The sequence below is a fragment of the Schistocerca nitens genome, chromosome 2, assembly GCF_023898315.1.
Source record: "Schistocerca nitens isolate TAMUIC-IGC-003100 chromosome 2, iqSchNite1.1, whole genome shotgun sequence".
Taxonomy (NCBI): Eukaryota; Metazoa; Arthropoda; class Insecta; order Orthoptera; family Acrididae; genus Schistocerca; species Schistocerca nitens.
In genome coordinates this window covers 306,186,953-306,199,124 of record NC_064615.1, presented here as the reverse complement: position 1 = coordinate 306,199,124, position 12,172 = coordinate 306,186,953, and the positions used below count along the sequence as shown (strand labels likewise).

Here is a 12,172-nt window from a genome sequence, read left to right as displayed (position 1 = left end):
TTAGCCAGTTTCCAGGACAAGCGCTTCACCTGTGCCTCGGTAGCGCAGTAGGCAGCGCGTAAGTCTCATAATCTTAAGGTCGTGAGTTCGATCCTCACCCGGGGCATTTAATTTTCTGTGACTGATGGTGATGCTGTTGCTAGGGCACCAACTTATTTCTTGTTTGTTATCCACAACGTTTTCAACGCTTCAGCGGGAAAATGTTTACTCCCTGTTATTGCTACTTACAGCTTCCCTTTTCCTCTTCTCCTAGCACAGCATGAAGCCAAAAACATTGCTCTGAGACGTTTGAGGTGCGCGCCTTGCCAGTCAGTATGCGCAAAGACGCTCGCAAAGAGAGAAGGGCGCCGACGCGGGACACGACACGAAATGCTACAAGCGACCGTCCGATCCGCGTCAGGAACGCCCACATCCGGTGTGGTCTAGTGGCTAGGATACCTGGCTTTCACCCAGGAGGCCCGGGTTCGATTCCCGGTACCGGAACGGAACTTTTTCCACACGAATCGTGACAAGTTTGAGCTGTCCGAGCTGCCGTTTCCCGTCCTGCTCGCAATATATCTACTGTTTCGTGACCGTCAGCAGAGTATAGACGAGGGAAGCAGACATCCGACGACCATAGAAATGGTGTACGGCTTCATGCCATACGTTTGCAGCGTAGGGCTGAGCGAGCGCAACTGTCGAGGCCCGTTAGCTCAGTTGGTTAGAGCGTCGTGCTAATAACGCGAAGGTCGTGGGTTCGATCCCCCCACGGGCCACAACGCTTTTACTACCACGAAAAGGCAGCGCCGATTTCAGCTGGCGAGTGTGATGACCAAAAGATCATCACCCTGCGTGGAAGTTGACAGAGGATCCGAACCCGACTTGTCGGGAAGCGCTACAGCATTCACTCGGCAATGGCCATAATATGTTGAATACACTGGTTCTCAACCGATAAAGAGAAGATGAAAGGAAATGTCCGATTGCCGATGCGTAACAACTTTGGCCCTTGTCGGTACTTGGGCGGGAGAGCGCATGGGGACACAGGGTACTGTTGGCAGTTTTACTTCCTATTTTTCTTTCTCCTTTGTTTTCGGAGCTACAGCCCGATTCGGTCAGGGAGACGCCACCGTGAAATGAACGGGCGTGCTGTGTGTACATCGCCTCGCCTCTCCTTACCTCTCTCAGTCGTTTCTCGTGCTTGTCGTTTTGATATAGGCCGATTGGAGAGCGTCAGCTCTCGCGTCAGCTGAGCAAAGTCGAGACAAGTCGAGACAGTCGAGACACACTATAGGCTGGTCTGCAGCGAGTAAGAGGGGGAAAAAACATTAAGTTAAGGGCGCGTGGCGAAAGTACTCATACGTGACATTAAAAAGCCTGTTGCGGTGGCCGGGAATCGAACCCGGACCAACTGCTTGGAAGGCAACTATGCTGACCATTACACCACCACCGCACAAGCGAGCGCCCCGACGCCGCGCTGTGTCGGCTTCCCGCCTGTCGGCAGCGGCCGAAGGTGATCGTACCTGGCAGGCGCATTTCGAGGTAGGCTAGGGGAGCACATCCAGGCGCGTTCGGACAGCGTATCCGCGCACATTTCGCATCCTTGGCAAGAGTCGGCGCCGGCGACGCAAGAGTACGCAGAGGACCGCGTTCTGGCGGCATTTTTAAGCAGTACAGTGCAGGATTCAGCGTCTGCAGCATCTTCTCGACAGAATGCTACGGCGCTTGACGGCAGTCCCACTTTCCCTTGAGACATCTGCTCGGGAAGCAGCGTGCAGTTACTACCGGCCCGAGCATCGGTGGTTCAGTGGCAGAGTGCTCGCCTGCCACGCGGGCGGCCCGGGTTCGATTCCCGGCCGATGCATCATTTTGCTTTTCCCACGATAATGCTGCCGTGTGGCTTGCGCGCTTGAGATGCACGATCCACATGAATGTATAGCTGGATTCCCTTGAGAAGAACCGAGAACGCAGCACTCGCGGGTCCCCACTAGGACGCTCGCATGGTGTTCTACAGACTAGCGTCGGCCTGGCCTCACAAGTTGCTGTGTCCAGGTGCCTCCGAGGCACTGAACGTTAACGACAAGGAGTGCTGCCTATCGTTTGCAAAAGCTGCAGCAACACCGCAATCAACTGGGCTGGCAATGCACGTGTAGCAACAGAACACGTTATCCAGGAAGTACAGTGTCTTTACGTCTAACATTGGGTGTGGTACTTAGCCAGTTTCCAGGACAAGCGCTTCACCTGTGCCTCGGTAGCGCAGTAGGCAGCGCGTAAGTCTCATAATCTTAAGGTCGTGAGTTCGATCCTCACCCGGGGCATTTAATTTTCTGTGACTGATGGTGATGCTGTTGCTAGGGCACCAACTTATTTCTTGTTTGTTATCCACAACGTTTTCAACGCTTCAGCGGGAAAATGTTTACTCCCTGTTATTGCTACTTACAGCTTCCCTTTTCCTCTTCTCCTAGCACAGCATGAAGCCAAAAACATTGCTCTGAGACGTTTGAGGTGCGCGCCTTGCCAGTCAGTATGCGCAAAGACGCTCGCAAAGAGAGAAGGGCGCCGACGCGGGACACGACACGAAATGCTACAAGCGACCGTCCGATCCGCGTCAGGAACGCCCACATCCGGTGTGGTCTAGTGGCTAGGATACCTGGCTTTCACCCAGGAGGCCCGGGTTCGATTCCCGGTACCGGAACGGAACTTTTTCCACACGAATCGTGACAAGTTTGAGCTGTCCGAGCTGCCGTTTCCCGTCCTGCTCGCAATATATCTACTGTTTCGTGACCGTCAGCAGAGTATAGACGAGGGAAGCAGACATCCGACGACCATAGAAATGGTGTACGGCTTCATGCCATACGTTTGCAGCGTAGGGCTGAGCGAGCGCAACTGTCGAGGCCCGTTAGCTCAGTTGGTTAGAGCGTCGTGCTAATAACGCGAAGGTCGTGGGTTCGATCCCCCCACGGGCCACAACGCTTTTACTACCACGAAAAGGCAGCGCCGATTTCAGCTGGCGAGTGTGATGACCAAAACATCATCACCCTGCGTGGAAGTTGACAGAGGATCCGAACCCGACTTGTCGGGAAGCGCTACAGCATTCACTCGGCAATGGCCATAATATGTTGAATACACTGGTTCTCAACCGATAAAGAGAAGATGAAAGGAAATGTCCGATTGCCGATGCGTAACAACTTTGGCCCTTGTCGGTACTTGGGCGGGAGAGCGCATGGGGACACAGGGTACTGTTGGCAGTTTTACTTCCTATTTTTCTTTCTCCTTTGTTTTCGGAGCTACAGCCCGATTCGGTCAGGGAGACGCCACCGTGAAATGAACGGGCGTGCTGTGTGTACATCGCCTCGCCTCTCCTTACCTCTCTCAGTCGTTTCTCGTGCTTGTCGTTTTGATATAGGCCGATTGGAGAGCGTCAGCTCTCGCGTCAGCTGAGCAAAGTCGAGACAAGTCGAGACAGTCGAGACACACTATAGGCTGGTCTGCAGCGAGTAAGAGGGGGAAAAAACATTAAGTTAAGGGCGCGTGGCGAAAGTACTCATACGTGACATTAAAAAGCCTGTTGCGGTGGCCGGGAATCGAACCCGGACCAACTGCTTGGAAGGCAACTATGCTGACCATTACACCACCACCGCACAAGCGAGCGCCCCGACGCCGCGCTGTGTCGGCTTCCCGCCTGTCGGCAGCGGCCGAAGGTGATCGTACCTGGCAGGCGCATTTCGAGGTAGGCTAGGGGAGCACATCCAGGCGCGTTCGGACAGCGTATCCGCGCACATTTCGCATCCTTGGCAAGAGTCGGCGCCGGCGACGCAAGAGTACGCAGAGGACCGCGTTCTGGCGGCATTTTTAAGCAGTACAGTGCAGGATTCAGCGTCTGCAGCATCTTCTCGACAGAATGCTACGGCGCTTGACGGCAGTCCCACTTTCCCTTGAGACATCTGCTCGGGAAGCAGCGTGCAGTTACTACCGGCCCGAGCATCGGTGGTTCAGTGGCAGAGTGCTCGCCTGCCACGCGGGCGGCCCGGGTTCGATTCCCGGCCGATGCATCATTTTGCTTTTCCCACGATAATGCTGCCGTGTGGCTTGCGCGCTTGAGATGCACGATCCACATGAATGTATAGCTGGATTCCCTTGAGAAGAACCGAGAACGCAGCACTCGCGGGTCCCCACTAGGACGCTCGCATGGTGTTCTACAGACTAGCGTCGGCCTGGCCTCACAAGTTGCTGTGTCCAGGTGCCTCCGAGGCACTGAACGTTAACGACAAGGAGTGCTGCCTATCGTTTGCAAAAGCTGCAGCAACACCGCAATCAACTGGGCTGGCAATGCACGTGTAGCAACAGAACACGTTATCCAGGAAGTACAGTGTCTTTACGTCTAACATTGGGTGTGGTACTTAGCCAGTTTCCAGGACAAGCGCTTCACCTGTGCCTCGGTAGCGCAGTAGGCAGCGCGTAAGTCTCATAATCTTAAGGTCGTGAGTTCGATCCTCACCCGGGGCATTTAATTTTCTGTGACTGATGGTGATGCTGTTGCTAGGGCACCAACTTATTTCTTGTTTGTTATCCACAACGTTTTCAACGCTTCAGCGGGAAAATGTTTACTCCCTGTTATTGCTACTTACAGCTTCCCTTTTCCTCTTCTCCTAGCACAGCATGAAGCCAAAAACATTGCTCTGAGACGTTTGAGGTGCGCGCCTTGCCAGTCAGTATGCGCAAAGACGCTCGCAAAGAGAGAAGGGCGCCGACGCGGGACACGACACGAAATGCTACAAGCGACCGTCCGATCCGCGTCAGGAACGCCCACATCCGGTGTGGTCTAGTGGCTAGGATACCTGGCTTTCACCCAGGAGGCCCGGGTTCGATTCCCGGTACCGGAACGGAACTTTTTCCACACGAATCGTGACAAGTTTGAGCTGTCCGAGCTGCCGTTTCCCGTCCTGCTCGCAATATATCTACTGTTTCGTGACCGTCAGCAGAGTATAGACGAGGGAAGCAGACATCCGACGACCATAGAAATGGTGTACGGCTTCATGCCATACGTTTGCAGCGTAGGGCTGAGCGAGCGCAACTGTCGAGGCCCGTTAGCTCAGTTGGTTAGAGCGTCGTGCTAATAACGCGAAGGTCGTGGGTTCGATCCCCCCACGGGCCACAACGCTTTTACTACCACGAAAAGGCAGCGCCGATTTCAGCTGGCGAGTGTGATGACCAAAACATCATCACCCTGCGTGGAAGTTGACAGAGGATCCGAACCCGACTTGTCGGGAAGCGCTACAGCATTCACTCGGCAATGGCCATAATATGTTGAATACACTGGTTCTCAACCGATAAAGAGAAGATGAAAGGAAATGTCCGATTGCCGATGCGTAACAACTTTGGCCCTTGTCGGTACTTGGGCGGGAGAGCGCATGGGGACACAGGGTACTGTTGGCAGTTTTACTTCCTATTTTTCTTTCTCCTTTGTTTTCGGAGCTACAGCCCGATTCGGTCAGGGAGACGCCACCGTGAAATGAACGGGCGTGCTGTGTGTACATCGCCTCGCCTCTCCTTACCTCTCTCAGTCGTTTCTCGTGCTTGTCGTTTTGATATAGGCCGATTGGAGAGCGTCAGCTCTCGCGTCAGCTGAGCAAAGTCGAGACAAGTCGAGACAGTCGAGACACACTATAGGCTGGTCTGCAGCGAGTAAGAGGGGGAAAAAACATTAAGTTAAGGGCGCGTGGCGAAAGTACTCATACGTGACATTAAAAGGCCTGTTGCGGTGGCCGGGAATCGAACCCGGACCAACTGCTTGGAAGGCAACTATGCTGACCATTACACCACCACCGCACAAGCGAGCGCCCCGACGCCGCGCTGTGTCGGCTTCCCGCCTGTCGGCAGCGGCCGAAGGTGATCGTACCTGGCAGGCGCATTTCGAGGTAGGCTAGGGGAGCACATCCAGGCGCGTTCGGACAGCGTATCCGCGCACATTTCGCATCCTTGGCAAGAGTCGGCGCCGGCGACGCAAGAGTACGCAGAGGACCGCGTTCTGGCGGCATTTTTAAGCAGTACAGTGCAGGATTCAGCGTCTGCAGCATCTTCTCGACAGAATGCTACGGCGCTTGACGGCAGTCCCACTTTCCCTTGAGACATCTGCTCGGGAAGCAGCGTGCAGTTACTACCGGCCCGAGCATCGGTGGTTCAGTGGTAGAATGCTCGCCTGCCACGCGGGCGGCCCGGGTTCGATTCCCGGCCGATGCATCATTTTGCTTTTCCCACGATAATGCTGCCGTGTGGCTTGCGCGCTTGAGATGCACGATCCACATGAATGTATAGCAGGATTCCCTTGAGAAGAACCGAGAACGCAGCACTCGCGGGTCCCCACTAGGACGCTCGCATGGTGTTCTACAGACTAGCGTCGGCCTGGCCTCGCAAGTTGCTGTGTCCAGGTGCCTCCGAGGCACTGAACGTTAACGACAAGGAGTGCTGCCTATCGTTTGCAAATCTGCAGCAACACCGCAATCAACTGGGCTGGCAATGCACGTGTAGCAACAGAACACGTTATCCAGGAAGTACAGTGTCTTTACGTCTAACATTGGGTGTGGTACTTACCCAGTTTCCAGGACAAGCGCTTCACCTGTGCCTCGGTAGCGCAGTAGGCAGCGCGTAAGTCTCATAATCTTAAGGTCGTGAGTTCGATCCTCACCCGGGGCATTTAATTTTCTGTGACTGATGGTGATGCTGTTGCTAGGGCACCAACTTATTTCTTGTTTTTTATCCACAACGTTTTCAACGCTTCAGCGGGAAAATGTTTACTCCCTGTTATTGCTACTTACAGCTTCCCTTTTCCTCTTCTCCTAGCACAGCATGAAGCCAAAAACATTGCTCTGAGACGTTTGAGGTGCGCGCCTTGCCAGTCAGTATGCGCAAAGACGCTCGCAAAGAGAGAAGGGCGCCGACGCGGGACACGACACGAAATGCTACAAGCGACCGTCCGATCCGCCGCAGGAACGCCCGCATCCGGTGTGGTCTAGTGGCTAGGATACCTGGCTTTCACCCAGGAGGCCCGGGTTCGATTCCCGGTACCGGAACGGAACTTTTTCCACACGAATCGTGACAAGTTTGAGCTGTCCGAGCTGCCGTTTCCCGTCCTGCTCGCAATATATCTACTGTTTCGTGACCGTCAGCAGAGTATAGACGAGGGAAGCAGACATCCGACGACCATAGAAATGGTGTACGGCTTCATGCCATACGTTTGCAGCGTAGGGCTGAGCGAGTGCAACTGTCGAGGCCCGTTAGCTCAGTTGGTTAGAGCGTCGTGCTAATAACGCGAAGGTCGTGGGTTCGATCCCCCCACGGGCCACAACGCTTTTACTACCACGAAAAGGCAGCGCCGATTTCAGCTGGCGAGTGTGATGACCAAAACATCATCACCCTGCGTGGAAGTTGACAGAGGATCCGAACCCGACTTGTCGGGAAGCGCTACAGCATTCACTCGGCAATGGCCATAATATGTTGAATACACTGGTTCTCAACCGATAAAGAGAAGATGAAAGGAAATGTCCGATTGCCGATGCGTAACAACTTTGGCCCTTGTCGGTACTTGGGCGGGAGAGCGCATGGGGACACAGGGTACTGTTGGCAGTTTTACTTCCTATTTTTCTTTCTCCTTTGTTTTCGGAGCTACAGCCCGATTCGGTCAGGGAGACGCCACCGTGAAATGAACGGGCGTGCTGTGTGTACATCGCCTCGCCTCTCCTTACCTCTCTCAGTCGTTTCTCGTGCTTGTCGTTTTGATATAGGCCGATTGGAGAGCGTCAGCTCTCGCGTCAGCTGAGCAAAGTCGAGACAAGTCGAGACAGTCGAGACACACTATAGGCTGGTCTGCAGCGAGTAAGAGGGGGAAAAAACATTAAGTTAAGGGCGCGTGGCGAAAGTACTCATACGTGACATTAAAAAGCCTGTTGCGGTGGCCGGGAATCGAACCCGGACCAACTGCTTGGAAGGCAACTATGCTGACCATTACACCACCACCGCACAAGCGAGCGCCCCGACGCCGCGCTGTGTCGGCTTCCCGCCTGTCGGCAGCGGCCGAAGGTGATCGTACCTGGCAGGCGCATTTCGAGGTAGGCTAGGGGAGCACATCCAGGCGCGTTCGGACAGCGTATCCGCGCACATTTCGCATCCTTGGCAAGAGTCGGCGCCGGCGACGCAAGAGTACGCAGAGGACCGCGTTCTGGCGGCATTTTTAAGCAGTACAGTGCAGGATTCAGCGTCTGCAGCATCTTCTCGACAGAATGCTACGGCGCTTGACGGCAGTCCCACTTTCCCTTGAGACATCTGCTCGGGAAGCAGCGTGCAGTTACTACCGGCCCGAGCATCGGTGGTTCAGTGGCAGAGTGCTCGCCTGCCACGCGGGCGGCCCGGGTTCGATTCCCGGCCGATGCATCATTTTGCTTTTCCCACGATAATGCTGCCGTGTGGCTTGCGCGCTTGAGATGCACGATCCACATGAATGTATAGCTGGATTCCCTTGAGAAGAACCGAGAACGCAGCACTCGCGGGTCCCCACTAGGACGCTCGCATGGTGTTCTACAGACTAGCGTCGGCCTGGCCTCACAAGTTGCTGTGTCCAGGTGCCTCCGAGGCACTGAACGTTAACGACAAGGAGTGCTGCCTATCGTTTGCAAAAGCTGCAGCAACACCGCAATCAACTGGGCTGGCAATGCACGTGTAGCAACAGAACACGTTATCCAGGAAGTACAGTGTCTTTACGTCTAACATTGGGTGTGGTACTTAGCCAGTTTCCAGGACAAGCGCTTCACCTGTGCCTCGGTAGCGCAGTAGGCAGCGCGTAAGTCTCATAATCTTAAGGTCGTGAGTTCGATCCTCACCCGGGGCATTTAATTTTCTGTGACTGATGGTGATGCTGTTGCTAGGGCACCAACTTATTTCTTGTTTGTTATCCACAACGTTTTCAACGCTTCAGCGGGAAAATGTTTACTCCCTGTTATTGCTACTTACAGCTTCCCTTTTCCTCTTCTCCTAGCACAGCATGAAGCCAAAAACATTGCTCTGAGACGTTTGAGGTGCGCGCCTTGCCAGTCAGTATGCGCAAAGACGCTCGCAAAGAGAGAAGGGCGCCGACGCGGGACACGACACGAAATGCTACAAGCGACCGTCCGATCCGCGTCAGGAACGCCCACATCCGGTGTGGTCTAGTGGCTAGGATACCTGGCTTTCACCCAGGAGGCCCGGGTTCGATTCCCGGTACCGGAACGGAACTTTTTCCACACGAATCGTGACAAGTTTGAGCTGTCCGAGCTGCCGTTTCCCGTCCTGCTCGCAATATATCTACTGTTTCGTGACCGTCAGCAGAGTATAGACGAGGGAAGCAGACATCCGACGACCATAGAAATGGTGTACGGCTTCATGCCATACGTTTGCAGCGTAGGGCTGAGCGAGCGCAACTGTCGAGGCCCGTTAGCTCAGTTGGTTAGAGCGTCGTGCTAATAACGCGAAGGTCGTGGGTTCGATCCCCCCACGGGCCACAACGCTTTTACTACCACGAAAAGGCAGCGCCGATTTCAGCTGGCGAGTGTGATGACCAAAACATCATCACCCTGCGTGGAAGTTGACAGAGGATCCGAACCCGACTTGTCGGGAAGCGCTACAGCATTCACTCGGCAATGGCCATAATATGTTGAATACACTGGTTCTCAACCGATAAAGAGAAGATGAAAGGAAATGTCCGATTGCCGATGCGTAACAACTTTGGCCCTTGTCGGTACTTGGGCGGGAGAGCGCATGGGGACACAGGGTACTGTTGGCAGTTTTACTTCCTATTTTTCTTTCTCCTTTGTTTTCGGAGCTACAGCCCGATTCGGTCAGGGAGACGCCACCGTGAAATGAACGGGCGTGCTGTGTGTACATCGCCTCGCCTCTCCTTACCTCTCTCAGTCGTTTCTCGTGCTTGTCGTTTTGATATAGGCCGATTGGAGAGCGTCAGCTCTCGCGTCAGCTGAGCAAAGTCGAGACAAGTCGAGACAGTCGAGACACACTATAGGCTGGTCTGCAGCGAGTAAGAGGGGGAAAAAACATTAAGTTAAGGGCGCGTGGCGAAAGTACTCATACGTGACATTAAAAAGCCTGTTGCGGTGGCCGGGAATCGAACCCGGACCAACTGCTTGGAAGGCAACTATGCTGACCATTACACCACCACCGCACAAGCGAGCGCCCCGACGCCGCGCTGTGTCGGCTTCCCGCCTGTCGGCAGCGGCCGAAGGTGATCGTACCTGGCAGGCGCATTTCGAGGTAGGCTAGGGGAGCACATCCAGGCGCGTTCGGACAGCGTATCCGCGCACATTTCGCATCCTTGGCAAGAGTCGGCGCCGGCGACGCAAGAGTACGCAGAGGACCGCGTTCTGGCGGCATTTTTAAGCAGTACAGTGCAGGATTCAGCGTCTGCAGCATCTTCTCGACAGAATGCTACGGCGCTTGACGGCAGTCCCACTTTCCCTTGAGACATCTGCTCGGGAAGCAGCGTGCAGTTACTACCGGCCCGAGCATCGGTGGTTCAGTGGCAGAGTGCTCGCCTGCCACGCGGGCGGCCCGGGTTCGATTCCCGGCCGATGCATCATTTTGCTTTTCCCACGATAATGCTGCCGTGTGGCTTGCGCGCTTGAGATGCACGATCCACATGAATGTATAGCTGGATTCCCTTGAGAAGAACCGAGAACGCAGCACTCGCGGGTCCCCACTAGGACGCTCGCATGGTGTTCTACAGACTAGCGTCGGCCTGGCCTCACAAGTTGCTGTGTCCAGGTGCCTCCGAGGCACTGAACGTTAACGACAAGGAGTGCTGCCTATCGTTTGCAAAAGCTGCAGCAACACCGCAATCAACTGGGCTGGCAATGCACGTGTAGCAACAGAACACGTTATCCAGGAAGTACAGTGTCTTTACGTCTAACATTGGGTGTGGTACTTAGCCAGTTTCCAGGACAAGCGCTTCACCTGTGCCTCGGTAGCGCAGTAGGCAGCGCGTAAGTCTCATAATCTTAAGGTCGTGAGTTCGATCCTCACCCGGGGCATTTAATTTTCTGTGACTGATGTGGTGATGCTGTTGCTAGGGCACCAACTTATTTCTTGTTTGTTATCCACAACGTTTTCAACGCTTCAGCGGGAAAATGTTTACTCCCTGTTATTGCTACTTACAGCTTCCCCTTTTCCTCTTCTCCTAGCACAGCATGAAGCCAAAAACATTGCTCTGAGACGTTTGAGGTGCGCGCCTTGCCAGTCAGTATGCGCAAAGACGCTCGCAAAGAGAGAAGGGCGCCGACGCGGGACACGACACGAAATGCTACAAGCGACCGTCCGATCCGCGTCAGGAACGCCCACATCCGGTGTGGTCTAGTGGCTAGGATACCTGGCTTTCACCCAGGAGGCCCGGGTTCGATTCCCGGTACCGGAACGGAACTTTTTCCACACGAATCGTGACAAGTTTGAGCTGTCCGAGCTGCCGTTTCCCGTCCTGCTCGCAATATATCTACTGTTTCGTGACCGTCAGCAGAGTATAGACGAGGGAAGCAGACATCCGACGACCATAGAAATGGTGTACGGCTTCATGCCATACGTTTGCAGCGTAGGGCTGAGCGAGTGCAACTGTCGAGGCCCGTTAGCTCAGTTGGTTAGAGCGTCGTGCTAATAACGCGAAGGTCGTGGGTTCGATCCCCCCCACGGGCCACAACGCTTTTACTACCACGAAAAGGCAGCGCCGATTTCAGCTGGCGAGTGTGATGACCAAAACATCATCACCCTGCGTGGAAGTTGACAGAGGATCCGAACCCGACTTGTCGGGAAGCGCTACAGCATTCACTCGGCAATGGCCATAATATGTTGAATACACTGGTTCTCAACCGATAAAGAGAAGATGAAAGGAAATGTCCGATTGCCGATGCGTAACAACTTTGGCCCTTGTCGGTACTTGGGCGGGAGAGCGCATGGGGACACAGGGTACTGTTGGCAGTTTTACTTCCTATTTTTCTTTCTCCTTTGTTTTCGGAGCTACAGCCCGATTCGGTCAGGGAGACGCCACCGTGAAATGAACGGGCGTGCTGTGTGTACATCGCCTCGCCTCTCCTTACCTCTCTCAGTCGTTTCTCGTGCTTGTCGTTTTGATATAGGCCGATTGGAGAGCGTCAGCTCTCGCGTCAGCTGA

At 54.5% G+C, this 12,172-nt stretch overlaps 28 non-coding genes across 28 annotated transcripts; 23 read left to right on the top strand and 5 right to left on the bottom strand.

Annotated features, from left to right (window-relative positions):
* The first annotated feature begins 33 nt into the window (after positions 1-33).
* Trnam-cau (transfer RNA methionine (anticodon CAU)) lies at positions 34-106 on the top strand. Its single transcript has one exon. It is a non-coding gene; the product is annotated as a tRNA-Met (tRNA).
* A 305-nt stretch (positions 107-411) lies between these two features.
* Trnae-uuc (transfer RNA glutamic acid (anticodon UUC)) lies at positions 412-483 on the top strand. Its single transcript has one exon. It is a non-coding gene; the product is annotated as a tRNA-Glu (tRNA).
* Positions 484-681: 198 nt separating this feature from the next.
* Trnai-aau (transfer RNA isoleucine (anticodon AAU)) lies at positions 682-755 on the top strand. The gene has a single exon. It is a non-coding gene; the product is annotated as a tRNA-Ile (tRNA).
* Positions 756-1,357: 602 nt separating this feature from the next.
* Positions 1,358-1,429, bottom strand: Trnag-ucc (transfer RNA glycine (anticodon UCC)). Its single transcript has one exon. It is a non-coding gene; the product is annotated as a tRNA-Gly (tRNA).
* Positions 1,430-1,769: 340 nt separating this feature from the next.
* On the top strand, positions 1,770-1,840 carry Trnag-gcc (transfer RNA glycine (anticodon GCC)). Its single transcript has one exon. It is a non-coding gene; the product is annotated as a tRNA-Gly (tRNA).
* A 381-nt stretch (positions 1,841-2,221) lies between these two features.
* Trnam-cau (transfer RNA methionine (anticodon CAU)) lies at positions 2,222-2,294 on the top strand. The gene has a single exon. It is a non-coding gene; the product is annotated as a tRNA-Met (tRNA).
* A 305-nt stretch (positions 2,295-2,599) lies between these two features.
* Positions 2,600-2,671, top strand: Trnae-uuc (transfer RNA glutamic acid (anticodon UUC)). The gene has a single exon. It is a non-coding gene; the product is annotated as a tRNA-Glu (tRNA).
* A 198-nt stretch (positions 2,672-2,869) lies between these two features.
* On the top strand, positions 2,870-2,943 carry Trnai-aau (transfer RNA isoleucine (anticodon AAU)). Its single transcript has one exon. It is a non-coding gene; the product is annotated as a tRNA-Ile (tRNA).
* A 602-nt stretch (positions 2,944-3,545) lies between these two features.
* On the bottom strand, positions 3,546-3,617 carry Trnag-ucc (transfer RNA glycine (anticodon UCC)). The gene has a single exon. It is a non-coding gene; the product is annotated as a tRNA-Gly (tRNA).
* A 340-nt stretch (positions 3,618-3,957) lies between these two features.
* Trnag-gcc (transfer RNA glycine (anticodon GCC)) lies at positions 3,958-4,028 on the top strand. The gene has a single exon. It is a non-coding gene; the product is annotated as a tRNA-Gly (tRNA).
* Positions 4,029-4,409: 381 nt separating this feature from the next.
* Positions 4,410-4,482, top strand: Trnam-cau (transfer RNA methionine (anticodon CAU)). The gene has a single exon. It is a non-coding gene; the product is annotated as a tRNA-Met (tRNA).
* Positions 4,483-4,787: 305 nt separating this feature from the next.
* Positions 4,788-4,859, top strand: Trnae-uuc (transfer RNA glutamic acid (anticodon UUC)). The gene has a single exon. It is a non-coding gene; the product is annotated as a tRNA-Glu (tRNA).
* A 198-nt stretch (positions 4,860-5,057) lies between these two features.
* On the top strand, positions 5,058-5,131 carry Trnai-aau (transfer RNA isoleucine (anticodon AAU)). The gene has a single exon. It is a non-coding gene; the product is annotated as a tRNA-Ile (tRNA).
* A 602-nt stretch (positions 5,132-5,733) lies between these two features.
* Trnag-ucc (transfer RNA glycine (anticodon UCC)) lies at positions 5,734-5,805 on the bottom strand. The gene has a single exon. It is a non-coding gene; the product is annotated as a tRNA-Gly (tRNA).
* Positions 5,806-6,145: 340 nt separating this feature from the next.
* Positions 6,146-6,216, top strand: Trnag-gcc (transfer RNA glycine (anticodon GCC)). The gene has a single exon. It is a non-coding gene; the product is annotated as a tRNA-Gly (tRNA).
* A 380-nt stretch (positions 6,217-6,596) lies between these two features.
* Trnam-cau (transfer RNA methionine (anticodon CAU)) lies at positions 6,597-6,669 on the top strand. The gene has a single exon. It is a non-coding gene; the product is annotated as a tRNA-Met (tRNA).
* Positions 6,670-6,974: 305 nt separating this feature from the next.
* On the top strand, positions 6,975-7,046 carry Trnae-uuc (transfer RNA glutamic acid (anticodon UUC)). The gene has a single exon. It is a non-coding gene; the product is annotated as a tRNA-Glu (tRNA).
* Positions 7,047-7,244: 198 nt separating this feature from the next.
* On the top strand, positions 7,245-7,318 carry Trnai-aau (transfer RNA isoleucine (anticodon AAU)). Its single transcript has one exon. It is a non-coding gene; the product is annotated as a tRNA-Ile (tRNA).
* Positions 7,319-7,920: 602 nt separating this feature from the next.
* Trnag-ucc (transfer RNA glycine (anticodon UCC)) lies at positions 7,921-7,992 on the bottom strand. Its single transcript has one exon. It is a non-coding gene; the product is annotated as a tRNA-Gly (tRNA).
* Positions 7,993-8,332: 340 nt separating this feature from the next.
* Positions 8,333-8,403, top strand: Trnag-gcc (transfer RNA glycine (anticodon GCC)). The gene has a single exon. It is a non-coding gene; the product is annotated as a tRNA-Gly (tRNA).
* A 381-nt stretch (positions 8,404-8,784) lies between these two features.
* Trnam-cau (transfer RNA methionine (anticodon CAU)) lies at positions 8,785-8,857 on the top strand. The gene has a single exon. It is a non-coding gene; the product is annotated as a tRNA-Met (tRNA).
* A 305-nt stretch (positions 8,858-9,162) lies between these two features.
* Trnae-uuc (transfer RNA glutamic acid (anticodon UUC)) lies at positions 9,163-9,234 on the top strand. Its single transcript has one exon. It is a non-coding gene; the product is annotated as a tRNA-Glu (tRNA).
* Positions 9,235-9,432: 198 nt separating this feature from the next.
* Positions 9,433-9,506, top strand: Trnai-aau (transfer RNA isoleucine (anticodon AAU)). Its single transcript has one exon. It is a non-coding gene; the product is annotated as a tRNA-Ile (tRNA).
* Positions 9,507-10,108: 602 nt separating this feature from the next.
* Positions 10,109-10,180, bottom strand: Trnag-ucc (transfer RNA glycine (anticodon UCC)). The gene has a single exon. It is a non-coding gene; the product is annotated as a tRNA-Gly (tRNA).
* A 340-nt stretch (positions 10,181-10,520) lies between these two features.
* On the top strand, positions 10,521-10,591 carry Trnag-gcc (transfer RNA glycine (anticodon GCC)). Its single transcript has one exon. It is a non-coding gene; the product is annotated as a tRNA-Gly (tRNA).
* Positions 10,592-10,972: 381 nt separating this feature from the next.
* Positions 10,973-11,045, top strand: Trnam-cau (transfer RNA methionine (anticodon CAU)). Its single transcript has one exon. It is a non-coding gene; the product is annotated as a tRNA-Met (tRNA).
* Positions 11,046-11,353: 308 nt separating this feature from the next.
* Trnae-uuc (transfer RNA glutamic acid (anticodon UUC)) lies at positions 11,354-11,425 on the top strand. Its single transcript has one exon. It is a non-coding gene; the product is annotated as a tRNA-Glu (tRNA).
* Positions 11,426-11,623: 198 nt separating this feature from the next.
* Positions 11,624-11,698, top strand: Trnai-aau (transfer RNA isoleucine (anticodon AAU)). Its single transcript has one exon. It is a non-coding gene; the product is annotated as a tRNA-Ile (tRNA).
* Positions 11,699-12,172: the final 474 nt, after the last annotated feature.